Consider the following 24,372-nt stretch of genomic DNA (forward strand, 5'->3'; position numbering starts at 1 on the left):
TCTTTCTTTTGACTTTTTATATTGCCTGGGAGGGGCACCATTAAAACTAGAGCCTGGCGCAAGGAAATTGGCCCTAGAACCAACCTGACAGGTAGCCAGGAAATGACCTACACACCTCAAGTTGTATTGTTTGGACCCAGGAAAAGGACCTAAAAATGCCTCCCTGAAATTACACATTTAGAGATTAATTCCTTTTAGCTAAACATTACCTTCTTCAACCAACCAACAAACTTTGGAAATAACAACAATTCCTTGCATTTGTGCATTGCTATATGGCTTACGAAGCTCTTTTCCATCCATTATCTCATTCCTGACCTCACCACCGAGGTAGGTAGGGCAGATGTTATTATCCTTAGGGGAACATAATCACTTCCTTCAACTGTTTGAGGGGCTGTCATATGGAAGAGGGATTAGGCTTATTCCGTGTGGCCTCCGAGGGCAGAACAAGAAACTAGAGAAAGAAATTGTGGGAAAGCAGATTTTGACTCAATGGGGATCATTAGGATGCCTTTGATACCATTTTGAATTATTCTCTCTTTCAATAATATAAATGATAACAATTAATGTTAACAAATATCTGTAGTAATAATAATAATACCATAGATTTAGAACTGGCCATCTAGTTGATCTAGTCCAATCTAATCCATCTAATAATTTTATTTTACAAATGAGGCTCAAAGAGAAGTCATCCAACTAGCAGATGGCAGGGTCAAGATTTTGGCTCCAAGTTCACTGTCTTTTCCAGCAAATATAATGCATCTCAGTGAGCAAGTATTCTTATTATCCCCATTATACAACTGACAAATTGAGCATGAGAGAGGATCCGTAATGTACTCAGATCTAGGAAGTCTGAAGTGGCATTGGAAACCTGGAACCCCTGACATCAAATCTAGTTCTTTACTGGCTTCCTAACCACCATGACCAAGGACACCATCAATTACTACCAGAAGAGCCACCTGAGGAGTACTGTGGACCACAGATTCAGAGCCTGGTACATGTTTCCTGTTTTTTTCTTGGACATCCCATTATGATACCTGTGAGAAGATTGGCAGGAGCCTCCCACCTTGGACCCATGATTTCTCCTCCCCAGTGACCAATCTTTAAGTATTGTCCTTTCCTAGTCCCCCGGATTTATGATGTTCATCCCCTGAATTGAATTCCTTCAAGTTCATTCCTATTACATTCACACTAAGAATTCAAGCCATAGGGAAGAATGAGAGCTCAGGCCCAAGTAATTAACTCTTCCCAGAGAAAGAACAAATAACAGGGTCCCCTTCTTACTTCCCACCACCAACAACTTCATGTTTTAATCCCCTGGCAACAATTTTCAAAGAATTCTATAATTCTTGTGTTCAGATCTTAATTCTATTACTTATTACCTGAGTGACCTTGAATAAATCATTCAAATTCTCAGAAACTCTGTTTCCTTGTCTATGAAATAAATTAGTTCTTTTTAAAAATATGGAACTTGACTAAGAAAGTGACTAGAGTATAGTATATACCCTGAGATGAAATGTCACCATTATTGGGCATAGACCCAAAGAAGACAAAGACAAAGAAAAGTCAAGTGTGTAAGTGTGTGTGTTTGTGTGTGTGTGCTATAGCACAATCATAGAAAGTAAGGGGCAGATAAATGAGTCAGTCATTCATTGAACATTAAGCATCTACTATATGCTGAGCATCATACTGAGTGCTGAAGATAAAAAGGAAGCAAAAAATACCTCCTGCCCTCAAGGAGCTCCCAACCTAATGGAGAAGACAATAAGCAAACAACAAATAAGCACAAACAGGCAATATTCCAGTAAAAATGGAAAATAATTAAGAGAGGAAAGGACAGTGTTAATATGCTAAAGAAATTATCAAGATTATTCTGTATGAAGTGTAGGGGGAGAAAACCCTGGTTGAATTGGAAGGACATTTGGCATTGAATTGAATAAAGAATGGTCAAGCTCTGAATATCCCTTCAGAATAGCCCTAGAGTCAGTCAAAGAATTCAAGGATGTAAAGCAGTCCAAGGGAGGAAGGAACCTTGTGGGGCATGAAGAAGGCAGCTGAGGTGGAGAACTAGATTTTATCTTATCCTCCTTCCTCTAGCAGCTAGGGCATGCTGCAGTAGATTTACTCACCTAGTAAGAGACACTGCATTTAACAGAAACCAGAGACACACTCTCTTTAAATTGACACAGAGGCAGCATTCAAGACAAGAAGTAGTTTAAGAAGCTGGATGCCTGGCAGTAGAGACTTAAGAAAGAAGTAACCTTAGCTAATAGCTGACTAGCAGAAGAGAGTAAATTTCAATATATGAATGAATGTGGTAGAACATTATTTCACTTTAAAAAATAATAAATATGAAAAACTCAGGAAAAAACTAGGGAAAACTACGACAAAGAAACAACAAAGAAAGAAAAACAGAAAAAATTATATATATCAATATAGTCATATAATTTTTAAAATACTGAAAGATAAAAGATTTATGTAACTGTCAGGTTTCATTCTTAAAACTAACTCTGAGAGTTGGTACAGTATAAAGACAGAATAAGAAATGTGTTGACAAACATATTCAATATTTTGGTTTCTTTTGCTTAAAATATTTTATGGTTGAAAATGATAGTTTTATTGTGAGTGGAAATGGAAAAAATTATCTGAGAATGAAAGAATTTTTTTACAAAATCATAAAACATTTTCAAAATTAACTAATTGAAATGGAACAAGTTCCTTCTCTTTTGGGGGAACTAATTCCTCATTCATAAGATGAGCATCTAGAACAAGATGATCACTAAAGTCCTTTCTAGCCCTGAAATTTATGTGTCTATGAACCTAGTACATAGCTTCTACCTTTGCAAGACAGATCATATCCTCTGAAGCTCAATCCTGGGGCTGTTTATAATATTTTCACAAATTCACAAATACAGTAATGACACTGATAGGAGTGAGAATAGATAATTCCCAGCAATAGAAAGAAAAAAAAAAAACTAAGGGCTTAATCTGAACTGGGGAGAAGCTTTAAACTGGAACCTGGAAAAGAGTTCACTTTAGGGTAAGGATAAGGGATTATATGTATTATATGTATTCTGAGTCTTTAAAGAAATAGGATTATGGATTTGAAAAGAAAAAGGACTATAGGGATCATCTACCACTCAATTAGAGACCTAAAGATACCCAAATGTTGGTTGAAATGCTCCTGAAATGGGGCAGCTAGGTGATGCAGTGGATAGAGCACCAGCCTTGAATTCAGGAGGATCCTAGTTCAAATCTGATCTCAGACACTTAACACTTCCTAGCTGTGAGACCCTGGGCAAGTCACTTAACCCCAGCCTCAGGGAAAAAAAAAAAGAAATGCTGCTGAAATGTAGTAAGGAGAGATGGAACAAGTGCAAGACTTTGGCTTAACTCAAGCCCCATTTTCTTCCTCATACTCATAGACACATTTTAGAGGACCAGGCTTGCTGGGGGGAGATAGCAAGAGAGGTTACCTAGGATAACATCCCAGTCTGAAGAGAGCCACACAAGAGATGGTATTTGGAACCCCAAGATTACTGTGATATTAGAAAATGGAAAGATGTCTTAAGAACCTAAGATGGAGGAAATGACGATGACATTGCTTTGGTCCATGGGTCCTTGGGTCAGTCCCAGAACTCTATGGAATGGTACCCAAAGAGCCCTGAACTAACTATGAATAATCAACTAGAGGGCAGGTTGTTCCAAATTAAACATATTTACTATACTTATCCCCCTACTTGAAGAAGAAGGAAAATAGTGTGCTACAGTAAAAAAGAACATTGGCCTGAGAGTCAAGAATCCTAGGTTCAAATTCCAACTCAAATTTGAGATTTCTCTGTGATTTGGGGGAAATGATTTCCCCTCTCTAATTCTAAGCTTCTTAATTTAGAATCTTATAAGACTTTAACATTCTGACCTAGGTGACCTCTAAGGGGCTTCCCACTTGGACTTTCTCTGATCTCAGGCACTTTTCACCTTTTGACTTCCTATGTTCTCTGTTCTAATATTCTATGATCTAAGGAAACGTCTAGTTCTGACAGTGAATGTTCCAAATCTCTTCTCAATGCTGACATCCTGTGCCTCTCAGCTCCTCATTGCTAGATGAAGTAGTGTAGATTATAAATCACAAACTTGTCTAAAGCTTCTCCTTTGAAATCTGACTAAGACTATGAATATTTGCGTGTGAGTGCATGTATCAGCAAATACTTTCCATTAGGGGTCTTGTTGTGTAAATCAAGTGTAATGTCACCATTTCTGCAAATTTTGACTCGTTCAGCTTCAAACAGATATTTCAGAGGGGAAAAAAAGCCCCTGAAATATGCTGGGAGGATGGAATCGATGATGGAGGCGGATAGCAAAGGGAGGGAGAAGAATGAAGAAAGAAAGACAGAAAATGGGAAGGGGAAAAGGGAATAATAGCAACTTGAAAAGAGCTGTCCAGTGGGCAGGCAGCTGGTGGGAGGCTTTACCTGCTTCCCCAGACCTCTTCCCAGGGAGAAATCCCTTTCTGGCTTCTCTGCAGATCTACTGAGCACTTTTCTAATTCTGTGCTTAATTATCTGCCTATCTTATGTGTATAGGTAGTCAAATTGTCTCTCTACAATGTCTATTCATTTGTCTATTTATTATCTATCTGCCTTTCTCTCTACTGAGCTAGTTATCTCTATCTGTAGTCAGGTTTTTTTGTTTTTGTTTTTTGCTTATCTATCTACAATTTTTTTTGTTTATATGCAGAATATTTGCTCTTCTATTTGTCGATCTCTTTCTGTCTGTCTTTTTGCCTATTTACAATTCACCTGAATATTTACAGAGAATTGATCCATCTGTCTGTTGTTCTCAGAAGATTGGGAAGGGTTTGAAACAGGGGAGAGATAAAGGGACGAAAGGGTCTGTTCTATCCCATCCCGAAAAGGTCTGTTTGAAATTTTTCTCTGAATTGAACATTTTTTTAGGCAGCTTAGTGGTGTGGTGAATAGAATGCCCCAATTCCAAATCTCACCTCCTAATAAGTAGCAACCTTGCCTATCCTACGAGAATGAACTATTATAACTATGATTTTTATTTATTCCAGGCCTGGGAAAAATGGTAGGAACCAGGGAGTGCAAGCATGAGCTCTGTTCTTGACTTAGTTCTATTCATTTTAGGCCAACCCAACTTGACTCAGACTAGACTTGCACTCTCTCTGAGAGAATCCCCAAGCCTACCCAGGATTGTCAGCCTTTATGTAAATGTATTCTTCTCCTTCATTTTTGGTGACAATCTATTTTTGTGGTTCTTTTCCTACTTCTCTGACCACTCCTCAGTTTTCTTTTGCTAGACCACCATTTTTTTTGCTAAATTACTTTACTAAAGCATCCAAGAAGGGCAATGAAAATCCTGGACCGAGAATCATAAAGAGCTAAGTTCAAATTCTGACTCAGATACTCATGAGTTGTGTAACCTGGGCAGATGCTCTGACTCAGTTTCCTCAGTATCGACCTGCTGAAGTTGTTGTGAGGCTCAAATGAGGTAATATTTTTAAAACATTTTGCAAATATTAAAATGTTAAATAAATGCTTTTATTGTTTACTTGTATTTCAGTCAGTGTCCAACTCTTCATGATCCCATCTAATGTTTTCTTGGCAAAGATGCTGGAATGGTTTGCATATCCTTCTCCAGCTCATTTTACAGATGAGGAAACTGAGGCAGAAAGGGTGAGTATACTTGCCCAGGTTCACACAGTTAGTATGTAAGGCCAGATTTGAACTCAGGAAGATGAGCCTTCCTGACTCCAGTCTTGGAGCACTGTACCTCTAGGTGCCCCATATAAATGCTAGCTATTAATATCATCATCAACCACAGCCTGCCTTTGGACTCTCTTCTCTTCTCTACCTACTCTTCCTCATGCTGATCTCATCAGCTCCCATGGGTACCATTATCAACGTTATGACACTCAGGTCTATATTTCCACCTTCAGCCACTCTCCCGAACTGCAGTCCCATGTCACCAAACGCCTATTGAATTAACATTTCCAAGTGGATATCCCACCAGAATCTGAAATTCAGCATTTCTAAAATGGAGCTCATTACCAGCTCCACTGCCAACAGATTCACTCCTTCTCCAAAGCCTGCTTTTCTCTCTTCTGGACATGACTATCTTCCAGTTAAGCACATAGTTTCAGAGCCATCCTCCACTTTTCAACCAATTAATCAATAAACATTTATTAAGTTATTACCATGTGTCAGATCCTATGCTAGATACTAGAGAAATAAAGGCTAAAAATAATGAACCATTTCTATTCTCAAGAGCTGACATTCTGTCAGGGGATCACCATACCATTCCTTTATTTAAAAAAAATTCTCTTGAAAAAAAAACACAAATTTCTTAGTTGGGCACAACATCTTTTTTCATAATCTTGCTCTAGACATTTAAAATTTTAGTTCACATTGCTCTTTTTCAAATACTCTAAATAATAAATATATGTATATGTATACACATGTGTATATTATGTGTGTCTATAAATATAAAGTAGTTAGGGAAGAAAGCTGCTAGCAATTAGGAGAGTCAGAAAAGGTTTCATGTCAAAAAAAAAATGTATGCTGGAATTGAATGTCAAAGAAAGGGAGAAATTTTATGAGACAAAGGTAAGGATATTACTTAATTTTCCCAGGAACTCACTACATCTTTTTCAATCAGTTACCAAAATCTCATCAATTGCACCTCCACAATCTTGTCAGTTGCACCTGTCAGTTTCATCATCATAGCATCTCTCTCATTGGTCCCATTCTCTCCACACTCAATGACCACACCCTGGTCTAGGACTTCATCATCTCTCAACTGGACTGTTGTAACAGCCTTCCAAATAATCCCATAGCTCCTAGTCTCTCCCTATAGCAATCAATCCTTCACACAACTGCCAAAGAAATATCCAAGAACAACGAACCTCACCCTCCTCAAAATTCTTCAGTGGCTCCCTGTTACCTCTAGGACAAAATATAAACTTCTTTTTTTTTCTTTCTGCTGAAGCAATTGGGGTTAAGTGACTTGCCCAGGGTCACACAGTTAGGAAGTGCTAACTATCTGAGGTCACATTTGAACTCAGGTCCTCCGGGTGCTCTATCCACTGCGCCACCTAGCTGCTCCCAAACCATAAACTTCTTAGCCAGAGACATAAAACCTTTTACTATCTTACTCCAGCCCATCTTTAAAAACTTATTTCCTATTTGCTCCTCCTTATACACTCCAGGCTTGCATTAAGCTATTCAAGGTGTTCTTGAAGACAGAAGGAGAAACCTGGTTTTCCTGGCCATGATTCCCAGTGTTTCACAGCAAATGCTTCCTAAATGGATGATTTTGTGGCAAGTCAGGTGTAGCCACACCTGAAAGATGAGTGACTGCCCATGTATAAACTCTCCATCTCTTAAGCCAAATGTGTTGGAATGAAACTTTGGCCTCTGGTAAACTGTCTTGCAGCTTCATATCGAAGTACAGAAATATAACTGCTGATAGAGTCCCTACTAGGGTTTTCCAGCTTGTGGAGAGGGAGGGGCTAAAGGTTATTCCTTCCACCCTGAGGGGTCTCTTACTTCAGGACCACTGACAACTCCCCTAGTTTATGTGTCAGTATCTGGAGGGCAGATTCACAAAGAACATAGCAGCCCAAATGAGGAAGCTCCTATTATTTCCTGATATTCATAAGAAATTTCATTTATTCTCCTAGGTTCTGATATTCTTAACCGTTGTCCTGCTTCTCTTTGAACTTTCCAATATTTTAATTGATGATAAAACAAGTGGTGGGCAGCTATATAAAGTACCACGTTGAAGTCAAGAAGACTCATCTTCCTAAATTCACATCCAGTCTCAGACATTTAATTAGCTCGGTGAGCTTGGGCAAGTCACTTAACCTTGTTTGCTTCAGTTTCCACATCTTCAAAATGAGCCGGAGAAAAAAATGGAAAATCATTTTAGTATCTTTGGCAAGAAAACCCCAAATGGGGTCACAGAGAGTTGGACATGACTGAAAACAACTGAACAACAGTAACAACAAAGACAAGATGGTATTTGTTGCCTCATTCCTAAATCTATTTTTTAGTAGAAAGGTAAGCCAAAAGAATAGACGTGGACAATCTGTTAAAGAATTTAGAGCTAAAGGGCTTGGTATCTTCTGAATAGAAACATTAAGGCATATACTTATTTCTCAGCAACATATGGTATCTTTACAAAAATAAATCAAGTGCTAGAACACAGAGGGATTATAAGTAAATGTAAAAAAGCAAAAGTACTAATTGCATTTTGTAGCTAAAAGCACAATAAATTAAGATAAGAAACATAAGCAAAACGTAAAGATCTAATTGAAGATTTAATATTATTGTGCTGAATGATGAAGAAGGATCAAAGAATAAATGATAGATTATGAAAATGGTAGACACAGAATTTCAGAATTGGAAGAGATCTTGGCAGCCATATGGACTAACCCACACAAGAATGGAGTGCCCACTATAACATTCTCACCAAATACTCATCCAGCTTTTGTTTGAAGGCATTCAAGGAAGGAGAAATCATAACCTCTTGAGGTGATACATTTCCCTTTTTTTGGTTGTTGTTCAGTTGTTTTAGTTGTACTACACTCTCTGTGACCCCATTAAGGGTTTCCTTGGCAAAGATACTGGTGTATTTAGCCATTCCTTCTCTAGTTCATTTTACAGATGAGGAAACTGAGGCAAACAGGGTGAAGTGATCTGCCCAGGATCATACAGGCTACATTTGAACTCAGATCTTCCTGCCTCCAGGCTCAGTGTTCTGTGCAGTATGGAGCCACCCAGCTTCCTCAGGCCTTGCCGGTCACCACAATGCCCAGACCTTGTTCAAATGAGCTATTATCTAATCATATCTCTCTCTCCTTATTCTTGGGAGGTTGATTTTTCAATCTGAAGCCTAAGACTTTTACATTTATGTGATCTATCATTCAAGCCTGTTGAAATCTTTTTGGGCACCATTATGCTAGCTCTGTTATCTAATGTGTCTCAGCCATTCCCTTCAAGCTTTGAGCCATTTGGAAATTTGATAAGAATGCCGTTTATCCACATCATTGATAAAAATGTTAAGTAGCAAGTGTGGCCGAATCAGATCAGGAGCTCTCCTTCTAACTTGTCATTGAACCGTTTAGTGACTACTCTCTGGGTCTGACATTCAAAAGGTCCTGAATCTGCCTAACACTCCTATCATCTCACCCACATCTTCCCATCTTGTGCGCAAGAATAGCATGAGAGATTTCGTCAAGCAAACAAATTGAACAGCTTGACTTCTCTCCATCATCCATAATTGTCATTCCCTCCACCCTGAGGGGTGGAAAAGTAGACAGCAGAACAGGGATTTAAATCCCAGGTTTGCCAATGGCAAATCTAATGTTCATGCTTTCTGCTTTGCCCACTGCCATCTTTGGTCACCCGCCTTGGTCTGTAGGTTGCTTGGTGACTCTCCCAGAGTAGGTACTGTCTGGAATAAACACGCTTTTACAAAATACTTTCCTGGGCCCAGTTTACTGTCTTACTGATGATTTTTTTCTGGCAATTGAAACCAGCTCAGTTGAAAACATGAAATTATCTGCTGCACTGCAGTGAAATGGGAAATGGGGAATGGGGAGAGGCAGCTAGAGCTCGGAGCAGTAATTGGTACGATGAGCACTTTGAGCAGTAAAACTAGTGATTTCCAATTGACATTGAGCTTGAAATCATGCTGTGTTTGAGGGACTCAGAGGAAGCAAGAAATCCATCCCTGGTGCCTTGGGATGGAAGATGAGAGGACAACAGCTCCAAATACTCAAGGTTGAGGTTTTTCAGGGGCTGTGACTTCAAAGAACATTCTGGTACATACCAGGTCACCAATTTATTCCTCTAACTCAGTGGTCCTCAAACTTTTTAAATAGGGGGCCAGTTCACTGTCCCTCAGACTGTTGGAGGGCCTGACTATAGTAAAAACAAAAACTCACACTCTGTCTCCGCCCCTCAGCCCATTTGCTCTAACCTGGCGGGCCACATAAACGTCTTCAGCCATCTGGATGCATCTGGCCCGTGAGCCATAGTTTGAGAACCCCTGCTCTAACTGGTCACCAGCAAGGGAAAACACTAGGTTTCTCTGGGGCTCAATTTTCCCGAGTGAAGTATGGGAATTGATGATGGGATGGTAGAGAAGCATGCTGTCAGGGGTGTATGATTGCTCATCCTTTCCTCTTTTCTCACAAACACCTACCCAAGAAGTACAGTCAACAGAGGCAGCAGAACAGGCCCAGAGAATAGATGAAGGGCAAGTAGGATCCCACTTTGGAAGGATGAACCAGAGAGGAGTTGCCAAGGATGTGTGACTAGGGGAGTTTACTCCAGTAAACTAAGTTCTCACTGTGGAAATAATATGGGGGGATGTCTCTATCAGTTGATCAATCCTCTCTCTTTAAGAATGTGTTCTTAAAGCCAATAAAAAAAAAGTCAAGTCAATAAAAACCATTTCTCTAATGCTGGCGATTGGATTCGATCAAACTATATACCTTGATATCATAGGTAAAGAGAGTTAGAATGAAAGACTTTTAGGATCTCAGAGATGGAAGGGGTTTGGGAAGACATCATTTAAAGAGGGATTCTCTTTTAAAATATTCCCAAAAAGATTAATCCAGCTTCTACTTGGAGACTATCAATAACTCGTACTATATCCATTATGCAAGACACATCATTCTGCTTTGAAACAATTTTAATAATTAAGTTTTTGTTCTTTCCTTCTTACCTTTTCTCCTTAGTCCTTACCTGTGATTCTGTCATCTGATAGTTCATATGGGGAATTCCTAATATGTAAACTCTCTCTAGAGATTAAGATCAGCCGCCAGGGGTGTGAGAAGTATTCGGGAAGGAGGAGCACCTCAGGTGGGAGGACTTAATGAGCTCCTTCAGAGGCTGCTCATCTACCTTTAGTGTCTGCCTTCTACCCAACTCTTACCTGAGGCTCCAAGAAGCTGTAGCATGTGCAACATGGTAAAACCATCCTGGCAGATGAGCCAAAAACCAGGTTGAGGGTAATTGAGAAGTCTCAGACCTGTCAGTGAGTGACAGGGATGTCTACTCCAAGCATGTGAAGATATCATCATCCCATGAAATGGGTAGATGAGAACAATGTCTTCCAATGACCAAGAAAATGGGGGAAGTAGACACTTTGGAGTTCTTGGTTAGACCTAAATCTAGTTTAGATACCATAATCATCTGCTTCATCCCAAGCCATCATCAGTCACCTTAATTTTTGTCTTGACACTGGACTTAGATGACTCTGGAAGAGAAAGTAAAGCTGATGACTTAAAGCCATTCTGCCTCACTTTAATCCAATTTCCGAACAAGTCAATCACCCCATTTTACCATTTTTACTAACCTCAAAGTCCTGCAGAGACAGGCAAATGACAAAGCACCAACTGCAGATATACCACCGCAGTCACAACCTTGTACACAGGCAGCTCAGCCCAGATGGTCATCTTCTCACTGAAGCAACAGTGGGATTTGGCAGTCCCCTGGGTGTCTGAGCAGCCTTTTTTAAGGATCCCATTTCTCACCTCCTGCCACAAGGAAGGGCTTGCTTGTCTGCTTCACCTAGCCTGACTCTGGCCTGCTTAACACAGGAGACAAGGATCCCATCCTGTGGGTCTGATACACCAAAAAATGAACAAAAAAAGATGATTCCACTCAGTATGGAATGCCCACATCAAAAGTGGTATTGGGGTCTATGAGCAAAGCAGAATTGCAGCAGCTCAAAAAAATCAAACCATGACATGCACAAATTTAGACACTCTACTCCAAATAATCATATGGACCATTTGTGCCCAATCTATAGAACCTTCTGAGTCCATACTGGTCTGATCAGCTACAGATAGACACACTATACCTTGACCCCAAAATAGTGATGTCATTTTGATCCTTGGATAGTCTTAAAGACGGAAGTTCAAGGAGAAACTCAGCAGTGGGTCTCTAGGGTTGGATGGAGAAAGCAGTTGAAGCACCATCTAGAAAGGGGAAGAGCTGGATCCAAAGGCTAGCTTCATATATTATCATGAACAAATCAGTTTACTGCCTTCTCCATCCATTCCCTAAAGACTTCTTATCTCAAAGCCCAGTCAATTTTAATCCTCCTTCTCCTTAGGCAATTCCTCCCCAATCCCACTCCCAGCTTTTTTTTTTTTCCCCCTGAGGTAATTGGGGTTAAGTGACTGGCCCAGGGTCACACAGCCAGGAAGTGTTAAGTGTCTGAGGCTGGATTTGAACTCAGGTCCTCCTGACTTCAGGGCTGGTGTTCTATCCACTGTGTACCTCACTGCCTCTCCACTCCCAACTTTCTAGCTCCCTTGAATGCATTGTCTTTCTTCCTTAGAATGTAAGCTCCTTGAGGGGGGGCATTCTTTCCTTTTCTTATATTTGTGTCCCTACTGCTTAGCACAGAATAAATGTTTAATAAATTCTTGTTGATGTGACTTCTAAAAGCCTCAATCTACCATGTTACCTTTGCTTTCTTTATATCGAGTTTTAATATAATGCATCAAAAATCTGCTTTTGTGTAACATTCACCTATTGATCCTAGTTCAGTCTTCAAAGAATCAAGCAGAATTTATCAAACTCCCTTTATCCACACAACAGCCTTTCATATATTTGAAGGCACCTATCATTTTCCCACTGAGTCTGGCCTTGCCTGGCTGAACATCCCCATTTCTTTTTACTAATCCACAAATGACATGATTTCTAGTCCTTAGCCTCCCCCGTCACCATCCAAGACAATCTTTTCTGAAGGTACCACAGTTCATCGCTGCCTGTCTACAAATCAGAACTATCTGCACAATCAAGAACTGTCTGGGAAGACAGTGAATTCCCCAGTAATGGAAGCATTCTATTCAAGGCTTGAGACCTGCTTGATCATGAGACCATATAGTAGAATAAGAGAAGAAGAGATACTACTTCCTGGCCGTGCTCCCATATTCTAGCTAACATCTCCAACTCAGGTCTTCAAACTCCCAGCTTTGGGCCTTTTGCTACTAATAGAGGAGCATTCACCATATTTGTCCTTGACTTAGACTCACTATATTTCTTTCCAGTTATCTTTTTTATCTTACATCATTTCTTCCAAGAATTTTAGTTGATTTTGTGGCCAAACTATGCTTATTTCTTTGAAGCTTTGCTTATAGATGCTCTGTAGCTATTCTCTTCTTGCAGGTCTGTGTCTTGCCTATTTCTGGCTCCATAATGACTCTTTGGCATGAGTCTAGTTTTTTATTTGTTTGTTTTTCATCCCCTGAACTGGGACTTGGTATGAGGACGAAGTTCTATACATTTCTGGAGTAAGTGATGGGGCTTTGCAGGGCCCTGATTTTTATTTTTAGATTTCCACTGTTTTTTCATTCTTCAAGGACCTCAGGGGTTACCCAGGTCAGGAATATGCATAGGGACCCTTAATGGTCTCTTCTAACACTGATCTGATCAGTACTCTCCTGGTCCTACCTTTTTAGGTTCTCAACCCTGGTTTGCATCTAGGCAACACAATTGTAAGCTTGTCCCTAATTGGTGTTCCAGTAGAGTTGCTGAACCTCAATCCCCAACAACTAGCTAAGTTTAAGGTAAAAGAGCAATAAATCCACCCTAGTCTTGAATCCCTTCTCGGGTTATTTATCTGTAGAGTCGATCCTCAATCTCTGCTGGATTTCCTACCTCTACTCCTAAGTAAAAACAATGCAGTTACCAGCTTTCTCCTTCTCTCTCTGCTTGAACACAGCCATGGGCCCTAAGCTTGGAATCCCATGCTTTTCATGGGCCTTCCTGGCCTGAATCACTCCCTGGTACCCTCCAGGCCTCTGGCTGCCTTGCTATCCTGGAAAAAAAAAATGACTCATTGTGATTTCTTCATGGACTTCCTGCTCCCCACATGGTCTGGCACTCTCCTTGGATTTTTATCAGGAGGAGGAGAAAGTGGGTAAGAGAAAGCTGAGATGTAGTGTTTCTTCCTACTCTACCATCTTTGCCAATCTCATTCATGGCCTTCTTTCCTGAGCCACCACCACCTCCCTCCCACTCCCTCTCTTCCAACTCTAGCTCTGAGAACAGTAATCAATCAAAGCAAGACAACTATTCTTGGAAAGGACAATGACCCTGTCCAGTGTTTACCATTCCTGTGCTTTCTCTGTCCAAAACACTCCTCCCTGGCTACCATTCTCCTACACATGTTGTCTTTTCCTATTAGAATGCAAGCATTTTGAGGACAAGGATGTGTCTTGCTTGTGTTTACATTCCCAGAACTTTGAAAAATGCTTAGAATATAGTAAGTACTTAATATATCAATTTTTAATTTGTTCATTCTTCTTAAGTGACTAAACTAAATAATTCCCGAGTCCCCTTCCAGTCCAATTCAACTCAACATTCTCTTAAGTACTTACTATGAGCAAAGCATTATGCTAGGCCCCAGTCTTGGGAAGCAAGAGAAATAATTCTTGCCTTCAACTTCTCGGGAGGGAAAGAAACAGGTACTTTTATTGTTCAATTGCTTCAGTCATGTCCAACTCGTTTTGACAGATGAGGAAACTGAGGCTAACAGGCTGATTGGCCCAGGGTCACCCAGCTAGTAAGTGTCCGAGGCTGAATTTCAACTCCAGTCCTCCTGACTCGAGGGCTGGTATTCTATCCATTGTGCCATCCAGTTACACCGAAAATAGATATATAAATAAGTACAATTATTAGTCACTCTGCAAACCTTGATTATGGATTGGAATAATGGGGAGAGGGGCCAGCACTGGAAAGTTAATGAAAAACAATATTGATGGTCCAAGCACAAAGCAAGTAGAGAAACATAGATTCAGAGTTGGGGCATCTTAGAGGGAATGGAATCTAAATCCTTCTCCTTTTGATGAGGATCCAGAGGATCAGAGAGTTCAAGGAATTTGCGCTGGGTTCCACACACAGGTGAGCCAGGATTAAAGCACAGGTGAACTGAAATTATCTAAATGTGCCAATGAGTTTGCTCAGGAGAAGAGGAAGGGGAGGCAGGATCACAGAGGAGTAAGGAGGCCAGCTCCACCAGAGAATGGCAAAGAGATGACATTTGTCTCTGTCTCTTCCTCCTCTACCAGCCTCCTTTCTCCCAACTCCCCCATGAACCTAGAAGTCTAAGAAGGAAAAATGAAGGAAAGTCACCTTCCCCAAGGCCTGCTGGGAAGCAATAACATTCCCTTTCCCCAGGGACCTTCCTGATGAAATTCAAGGAGGAAGGACTAGGTAGCCTGATTCTCACAGAAGTGAGTGTCTCTCATGATGGAAAAAACACCAGATTTCCAACTGAAAAACTGTATTTGAGTTCCAGTTCTTCCCACTTATTTGCTTGAGCGATCACTTAACTACTCTAAACTTAAGTCTCTTCATCTGTAAAATGGGGCCAGTAACCTGCCCCCCCATCTGTCTTAGGAGACTGTTGAGTAAATGAGAAAATAGATGAAATGTATTTTCTAACCTTAACGCCTTAGAGAAATGTATTACTTTTTAATGTATCAAGGGAAGAAAGGCTAGTTTTTTAAGGAGCCTAGAAAAGACAGGGTTTAACCTAGTGGAGAGTATCAGAAAGGGAGGCAGAAAGATGCAAGAGGGTGGGATAATGGTTCCCAGAAGCATCCTCTTTTAGTGAGACTCACTCTGCCCACGAGTATAAGCATATATTTAGAGCTTTTAGAGTTGGGAGCAGCATTGGAAATTACTTAAAGGTTTTTTGTTGTTGTTCATTCATGTCTGATTCTACATGATCCCATTTGGAGTTTTCTCAGCAAAGATACTGGCCATTTCCTTCTCTAGTGGAATAAAGCAAACAGACACTAATTGACTTGGCCAGAGTCACATGCCTAGTAAGTATCTGTAGCTGGATTTGAACTCAGGTCTTCCTTGATCCAGAACTAACATTTTATCCATTAGGGCAACCCAGCTGCCTCAACTAGCACATAGTAGGTGCTTAATACATGCTTCTTTCCTTCCTTCCATTAGGATTAGGTTCTTTCTATCTTTGGGGAGAGTAAATGAGAGGCTACCAAAAAGTTCATCATCTTTCAAGAGTCTTTCCAATTGGCAAAGAGTGAGCTTAGGAAGCCCAGATAGGTGAGTTCTCCCCTTCTTTCTTCCCCTGCCTCCCGTAAGACTTTGTCACATTGAAAAGATTCTGGTCAGAAGTGGTTCTAGGGAAAAAATCCCATTCCCAACCGAGGTCAAGCAGGAGCAGGGTAATCTGGGTACCACAAGGTAACCATGGCAGCCAAAGGCATGGGAGGGGGAGGAGGTATATAAGCATGGGAAGATGGTTTCCAAAGATTCATTAGATCCATTCCAAACTGGGCCAAATTCTTCTTAATGACATTCAGATTCCGTCTCTCTTTCTGTTGGTATTTCTGGAAGACTGCTATCCCCCTTTATAATAATAGACATTTATATGGTTCTTTAAGTCTTTAAGCGTTTGCAAAATATTTTATCCATTCATTATCACATTTTGAGTCTTAAAATAACTGCATGCAGTAAGTACTGAAGTATCTAGAAATACAAATAAGGAAACTGAGGTCTAAGGTTATAAAGATATAAAAGACAACTTCCTGAATCCAAATCCAACCACTAGGCTCCACAGCCTAGGTGTGAACAACAGCCCCTCCACTACCCTAGAATGTCCTCTACCTGGCTTCTTCCACTGCTTCCTCCTCCCAGGAGGAGCCCTTGATCTTGATGGAGACCTCCAGGTGTTACAGGTTTGCCCTGAAGTACTCTGACATCCTTTAAGGACCTTTAAACAGAAGAGGCAGCGTGATATCATGGTTAGTCTATTGGACGTGGAATCAGGAGAGCTACCCCACCACACACATAACTTATTAACTATATAACTAATATATAATATATAACATCTCTAATCCCATTTCCCTATCTGTAAAATGGGTGCAACACACATATTACTTTTCTCACTAAATTATTGTGACAGTCAACTGAACAAATGTGTATAAAAGTGATTTGAAAAACTTATAATTCTCTTTATACATCTGTGCTTATTATGATGAGGGGGAAGAGGAGGAGAAGGAGAAGGACACAATAAGGAGAAGCAGAAATGAACTTTTGTCCCTCAATAGGTGTCATGGTCCTGTCTGGGGTGGGCTGAGGCTAAGCCATGGGGCTGACCTAGAATAAGGAAACCTAACAATCATATTCTCACAGACCTGCAGAAGGAATCCTGGGAACTTACAGGGTAGGCAGGTCAGCCCAGTGGTCTCAGCTGCCCCATCCCAATGATCCAAGACAATCCCAATAAACTTTGGATAGAAAATGTCATTTTGTTTTTGCTTAGTAATCTCTTTTTGATTTTGATTTTTTTCTCTAGTAAATGTATTTATTTTTAATACACATTGCTTTGTGAATCTTGTTGGGAGAGAAAAATCAAAACAAAAGGGGAAAACCATGGGAGAGATAGAAAAACAGAAAAAGAAGTAAAAGAAGCACGTGCTGATTTACATTCAGTCTCCTTAGTTCTTTTTCTAGGTGCAGATGGCATTTTCTGTCCAAAGTCTATTGGGATTATTGTGGATCACTGAATCACTGAGAACCAAATTTTTCAAAGGTGATCATCACTATTCTTGCTATTACTGTGTTCAGCATATTCCTGGTTCTGCTTGCTTCGCTCAGCATCAGTTTATGTAAATCTTTCTGGCCTTTCTAAAATCAGCTTGTTCATCATTTTTTAATAAAGTAATAATATTCCATTACTTCCATATACCACAGTTTATTCAGCCATTCCCCAACTGATGGGCATCCCCTCCTTTTCCAGTTCTTTGCTACCACAAAAAGAGCATAGTTCCAAATTGCCTCAAGAATGGTTGGATCAGTTCACAACTCCACCAACAATGCATCAGTGTCCCAGTTTTCCCACATCCCCTCCAACATTCATCATTATTTGTTCCTGTCATCTTAGCCAATCTGACAGGTGTGAGGTGGTACTGACATGATTCATAAGGAAATGTGTATTTTAAAAGTTAATATACATGTATAGCCAGAAAAAAAAAAACAATTAATGAAAACTTTTAAAAACAATATATAGGTTAGGACCATAGGAGGCAGCTCCATTGCCCCACCCAAGTTAAGGCTGGGTCCCTGGTCTGCTCCCCATTGCTTGCTATAATGCTGTCTGGCCCCATAGCAGGCTGGGGTCCCCTGGCAGAAAGGTTGCTCTGTTCTGCTTTCTCTGGAGTCATGCAGGAGACCTGTCAAAGAGACAGTAGGGAGTTTATAGCAGTAGCTTTTAAGAGGATTTTACAGAGCTGTAAGTCTTCTGCAAGACTTCAGAGCAGGGGATAAGAAAAGGAAATTGAATGCATATTTGTTAAGCTGGCTCTTTACCATGCAACTAGAGATGAATTTATGTTAAATTCCTCAGGAAATCGATTTCCCGCTCTTCAGGCCCCACCAGGGGTTCTCTCTCCGGGTTCCATGACCAGTTAATGGAATGAAGAGCCCCTCGAAGTGTCTTGTCCCCCTGAGCTTCTCCAGGATGTGATTTAAGGCTGTTCCCAGGGTCTGAGTGGGCCCTGCTCCTCTTGGCCTCTTGTTAAGAACACAGGCCCCTAAATCAATCAGAATCACTCTTAACTATGAACAAGGAGGCAATTCCAGGAAAACCAGATGGGTGAAGTAGCATTCTCCGAGGAAGGAGAACTGGGAAAAGGATTTCATGAGGCTGTTGGCACGGTAACCCAAAGATATTTGGGATGACCGGGAGTCTGAACCCAATGTCCTGGATCCATCTAAATAGCTCTAAAAATGAAAAGGCTACATTCAGTGATGATGCCTCAGTTAACAAACCAACCTTTTAATCACTTCAGGGATGTAGAGATCAGGGACAGAGCTGCTGAAAATGAAGAAAAAGGGGAGCCTTTTGAGGGCAAAAGGCCAGAGGTTACCCTTTCAAGTTCAGAGATCCCAAGTCACAAAATCTTAAAGAGTTAAAAAGACCCTCCCCAGGCTCTCTTCTCTCATACGTCTCTGACCAAGAATGCCCTGTACACTCAACCAGGATTCACTTCAGCAAGAACTCACTGCTTCCCTGGACAAGCCAGCCCGTTTTGTTAGGAGACATTTTTTTTCTCCATCAACCTAAAATGGCCCCTCTTCAATGCACACCTGATTTTCCTGGTTCTACTCTGAGGAGCCAAGTGGAAACTGGACTAAGCCCTGTTCCATATGTTGCTGTTGTTACTCAGTCATGTCTGACTCTGTGACCCATTTCTTGGAAGAGATGCTGGAATGGTTTGCCATTTTCTTCTCCAGGTCATTTTATAGATGAGAACATTGAGGCAAACAGCGTTAAGTGACTTTCCCAGCTGGTAAGTGTCTGAGGCCAGTTTTGAACTCTGGTCTTTCTAGCTCCAGGCCTAGGGCTCTATCCACTGCACCATCTAGTTACCCACCATAGCCCTATCCTTTCAGTATCATGTCCTCTTCCAAGCCCCCAAATTCTTCAGCGTATCTCATATAATATGGTCCTGAGAACACCTAGGAGGAAGTACTGAGGATGATAATGAAAATATATAATAATAAGCGTCATGTTTGGACAACCTATCATTTATGACAAAGCACTTTTGCACACAAGATAGATAATAGTATCCCCATTTTACAGATGAGGAACCCGAGGTACGGAAAAGTTAAATGATTTGCCCATGGTTACCCCATTAATTGTCTGAGGTAGGATTTATTCTCTTTTACATTAGAACTCAACCCATTTAAAAGCCCCTGAAGCCTTTTCCTCCCTGTAACAGTGACCTCCAAGATCTGATGAGATTTTTAAGATTTGCAAAGTGTTCTAAGGGGATCATCCCAGCACTCTGGAGGAGATGGGGCAAGTCCTCCTTAGGTTTTTATATTGTGATTAATCCCTGTCAAAACATCTCACTGCTCTCTCCAGAATAGCCATCTGCTTCCCTGAAGCTGTGAACTGAGGCCCACCGAAACCCTGGAACTCGCTCCTGCCTTGCCAGGGAAAACATAAAGGGTTCCTGACGGAGGCGAGAGTTTGTCTCTGAACCAGGTTAATAATTTCACAGTGCTCTGAGCGCTGGGGCCTCGAGCCGGGGATAACAGGAAGGTGACCTTGAGGCTACGGCCAATCAATCAAAGGCAAGGTTTTTCTGAAGGCTGAGTCAGACCCAGAAATCTTCTAGGCAGGGGATGGAGTCAGAGGATCCCCAAAGGAGATCCAGAGAGGGAAATAGAATCAAGTGAAGCCTATGGATCCTTCTCAGAATAATGTTTTTCAAACTATAAAAATACAATACATGGGATTACAAAAGAAATAAATTACATTGAAATTCAATGGTCAAAATGATAGTAAACCCAAGTTCACATATACTAGATTAAGAACCTCTGCTCTATATTCTATCTTGCTTTATCTCCTCAACTCCTGTGAGTTCAATTATCTCTTATGTAGATGATTTCCAATCTCTATATTCAGCCCTAGTCTGTCTCCTGATTGATTCCGATTGAATGTAAACAGCAATCATTTCTGCCCCCCTGAATGGCTTCCCCTTCCAGACTGATTTATTTAGATTTTGGGGGTGAAAGAGAAGATTCCTTGACTCAACTGTTTCCTAGCCTTAATCTCTATTGAATCAAACTGTTGAAGACCTTAGCTTAAAGAGGCCAAGGCCTCCATTGCATCCATGGCCATCTCCAGTCGTCTAGATCTAGACCCTGCCACTGGACTCAGCTGGTTCTGAAGGGGAAACTGAGGCAGGTGACCTTGCGCCGCCCTCCTTCACTGAAATCCAATGCACCTGTGTATCATGGCATTACCTCCCTGATGCCATGGTCCTCTTCAAGAACGAAGGGCAACAACAAGTGAAAAGCTCGAACAATAGTTTTTGAGTCAAGTTCTTAAGCCGAGATCTGGGGAAGGGAAGAAGGGATGTCAGGAGTTTAATCTGAGTGCTCAGGTTTGGCATTTTTATAGTCCCAGATCTCCCCTGGTTACCTGCACCTGTGCCACGGATGGGTCTGGTTACCTTGACCCCACCTGCTTTTCTGCCTTTAATTTGTGGCTTTGCTCCCTAGGCTTCCCCTTCCCAACCCCACCCCACCCGTGTTTCTAACCTGGGGAAGGCACCTTAGAATATTTAGCATTTTCCTGAATTCTTGCCTATTTCCAGCTGGCTCTGGTCCCCCTGTCTGGCTCTTTTTCCCCTTCGCAAGTGCTTCTTTCTCCTTTGTTATCCAGGGGCTGAATGTCACAATCACACCCAAGTCTTAGAATGAGTCTTGGCTGAACAGGCCACTCCGATCTCTCCATCCACTCTGGGTTGGGCTGCATTGTAAGTGGGTGAACCGGGCAGTAATGGAATGCCAATCAGGCCAAGTGCCTCTCCACAGGCAATTTGGAGCAGGCCGTTTCCAAACAGAGAGTCTGTGATTAACTGAAATGAACTGTAAAATTGTATTTGGTTTAAAGGTCTTTCTTGATGCCAGAGTGAGGGATGGGGGGTATTCCATGCAGGGGGCCACCGTACCTCAACCCCAGGGGTTTTCTGCCCAGTGGCCCCCAGGAGAAGGCAGCTGTTTAATGAGAAGTCTGGCCCCAGCTGCCTGGAGAGATATCCCTGGAGCTGTCAGAGACATCAGCTGCCATCCAGGCTAATGGGAATAATGGATTTCTGATTTCCATAGGCCCCTTGGTGGGAAGGCCCCAGGCCCTGGGCTCCCTCCAGTGAGGGTGGTACAGAGAATAGGGAGAAGCTGGCCTTTCCCAGACCGACCACCCAGACCATTCTCTTCCTCCTCCCCAACTCTATCCCCAGGCTTCAGCAAAATGGTCCTACTCACCATCCCTTGGACCTGTCATCTGCTGGTTGCTTATGTCATTGCCACCTCTCTCATTCCCAGCATTCTCACTCTTCTCTATGATCTGACCCACTCCTCAGTCCCTACATTTATTCTTACTCCTTCAAGAAACTTTCTTTTAACTCAACAATTGACTGTGAGCTCTGAGCTTCTGGTCTGTATTTCTGCCTTAACCATTCATTTTGCAATTCACATCCCTTCTATGGGCCCTCCCAGCTCTGACCTCCCGGGTTCTAAGGGCCCTCCCAGCTCTGACCTCCTGGGTTCTAAGGGCCCTCCCAGCTCTGACCTCCCGGGTTCTAAGGGCCCTCCCAGCTCTGACATCCTGGGTTCTAAGGGCCCTCCCAGCTCTGACCTCCCGGGTTCTAAGGGCCCTCCCAGCTCTGACATCCCGGGTTCTAAGGGCCCTCCCAGCTCTGACCTCCCGGGTTCTAAGGGCCCTCCCAGCTCTGACCTCCTGGGTTCTAAGGGCCCTCCCAGCTCTGACCTCCTGGGTTCTAAGGGCCCTCCCAGCTCTGACCTCCTGGGTTCTAAGGGCCCTCCCAGCTCTGACCTCCTGGGTTCTATGGGCCCTCCCAGCTCTGACCTCCTGGGTTCTATGGGCCCTCCCGGCTCTGACCTCCTGGGTTCTATGGGCCCTCCCAGCTCTGACCTCCTGGGTTCTATGGGCCCTCCCAGCTCTGACCTCCCGGGTTCTAAGGGCCCTCCCAGCTCTGACCTCCTGGGTTCTAAGGGCCCTCCCAGCTCTGACCTCCTGGGTTCTAAGGGCCCTCCCAGCTCTGACCTCCTGGGTTCTAAGGGCCCTCCCAGCTCTGACCTCCTGGGTTCTATGGGCCCTCCCAGCTCTGACCTCCTGGGTTCTATGGGCCCTCCCAGCTCTGACCTCCTGGGTTCTATGGGCCCTCCCGGCTCTGACCTCCTGGGTTCTAAGGGCCCTCCCAGCTCTGACCTCCCGGGTTCTAAGGGCCCTCCCAGCTCTGACCTCCTGAGTTCTAAGGCCCCTCCCAGCTCTGACATCCCGGGTTCTAAGGGCCCTCCTGGCTCTGACATCCCAGGTTCTAAGGGCCCTCCTAGCTCTGACATGACATGACATAACTAAATCATGTTGCCATGAATCAGTTACCACCTTTGGTATGTCTTGTCTCTTCAATAGCCCATAAACCCCATGAGGTTAGGGACCTTTACTTAGATCTGTACCCCTCCCTGCACAGAGCGCAGCAAACGCTCCCTCCTAGTACACTGACAAGGAAGCTCTTCTGTTAAATGATTATAATTAAGCAGACAGCTCTGATGGGATAATAACAATAACTAACATTTATGTGGCACTTCCTAGGTGACCATCCAGCCTCCATTAAAATGAGTCCCCTCCCCATCATTGGACGGCTTCAAGCAAAGGTTGGAGGCTGCTTGTCTAGGATGCTTTTAGGTGATTTTTATTTGATTTTTATTTTCCTGCAGTTCCAATCTGATTTGAACTCTGAAAACTCAGGACTGTTTAGAAGCAAATATGTTTGTGTATCCACAGCAAGTTAGTACCTGGCCCTGTGGTGCAGGGGGCTTTGATTGTCTCTCTGCTCTGGGTATTCAAGAGAGGATGGCATTACAAATGCACATTATCCAGCACATGGATGTGAGAGGAAGGGACACTTTCCGTGGCTGGAGAGTCTGAACTATCATTCCCAGAGATGGTAGAGTACCAGACTGGGAGATGGGAAATCTTTGGAATTGGACTTGAAAGCCCTTTTAGCTATGGCAATCTACATTCTAAGGGCCCTCCCAGCTCTGATCTCCCGGGTTCTAAGGGCCCTCCCAGCTCTGACCTCCTGGGTTCTAAGGGCCCTCCCAGCTCTGACCTCCCGGGTTCTAAGAGCCCTCCCAGCTCTGACCCCCTGGGTTCTAAAGGCCCTCCCAGCCCTGACCTCCCGGGTTCTAAGGGCCCTCCCAGCTCTGACCTCCTGGGTTCTAAGGGCCCTCCCAGCTCTGACCTCCCGGGTTCTAAGGGCCCTCCCAGCTCTGACATCCTGGGTTCTAAGGGCCCTCCCAGCTCTTACATCCTGGGTTCTAAGGGCCCTCCCAGCTCTGACATCCCGGGTTCTAAGGTCCTCCCAGCTCTGACCTCCCGGGTTCTAAGGGCCCTCCCGGCTCTGACCTCCTGAGTTCTAAGGGCCCTCCCGGCTCTGACCTCCTGGGTTCTAAGGGCCCTCCCGGCTCTGACCTCCCGGGTTCTAAGGGCCCTCCCAGCTCTGACCTCCTGGGTTCTAAGGGCCCTCCCAGCTCTGACATCCTGGGTTCTAAGGGCCCTCCCAGCTCTGACCTCCTGGGTTCTAAGGGCCCTCCCGGCTCTGACCTCCTGGGTTCTAAGGACCCTCCCAGCTCTGACCTCCTGGGTTCTAAGGCCCTCCCAGCTCTGACCTCCTGGGTTCTAAGGGCCCTCCCAGCTCTGACCTCCTGGGTTCTAAGGGCCCTCCCAGCTCTGACCTCCTGGGTTCTAAGG

The sequence above is a fragment of the Sminthopsis crassicaudata genome, chromosome 3 (assembly GCF_048593235.1).
Source record: "Sminthopsis crassicaudata isolate SCR6 chromosome 3, ASM4859323v1, whole genome shotgun sequence".
Lineage (NCBI taxonomy): Eukaryota > Metazoa > Chordata > Mammalia > Dasyuromorphia > Dasyuridae > Sminthopsis > Sminthopsis crassicaudata.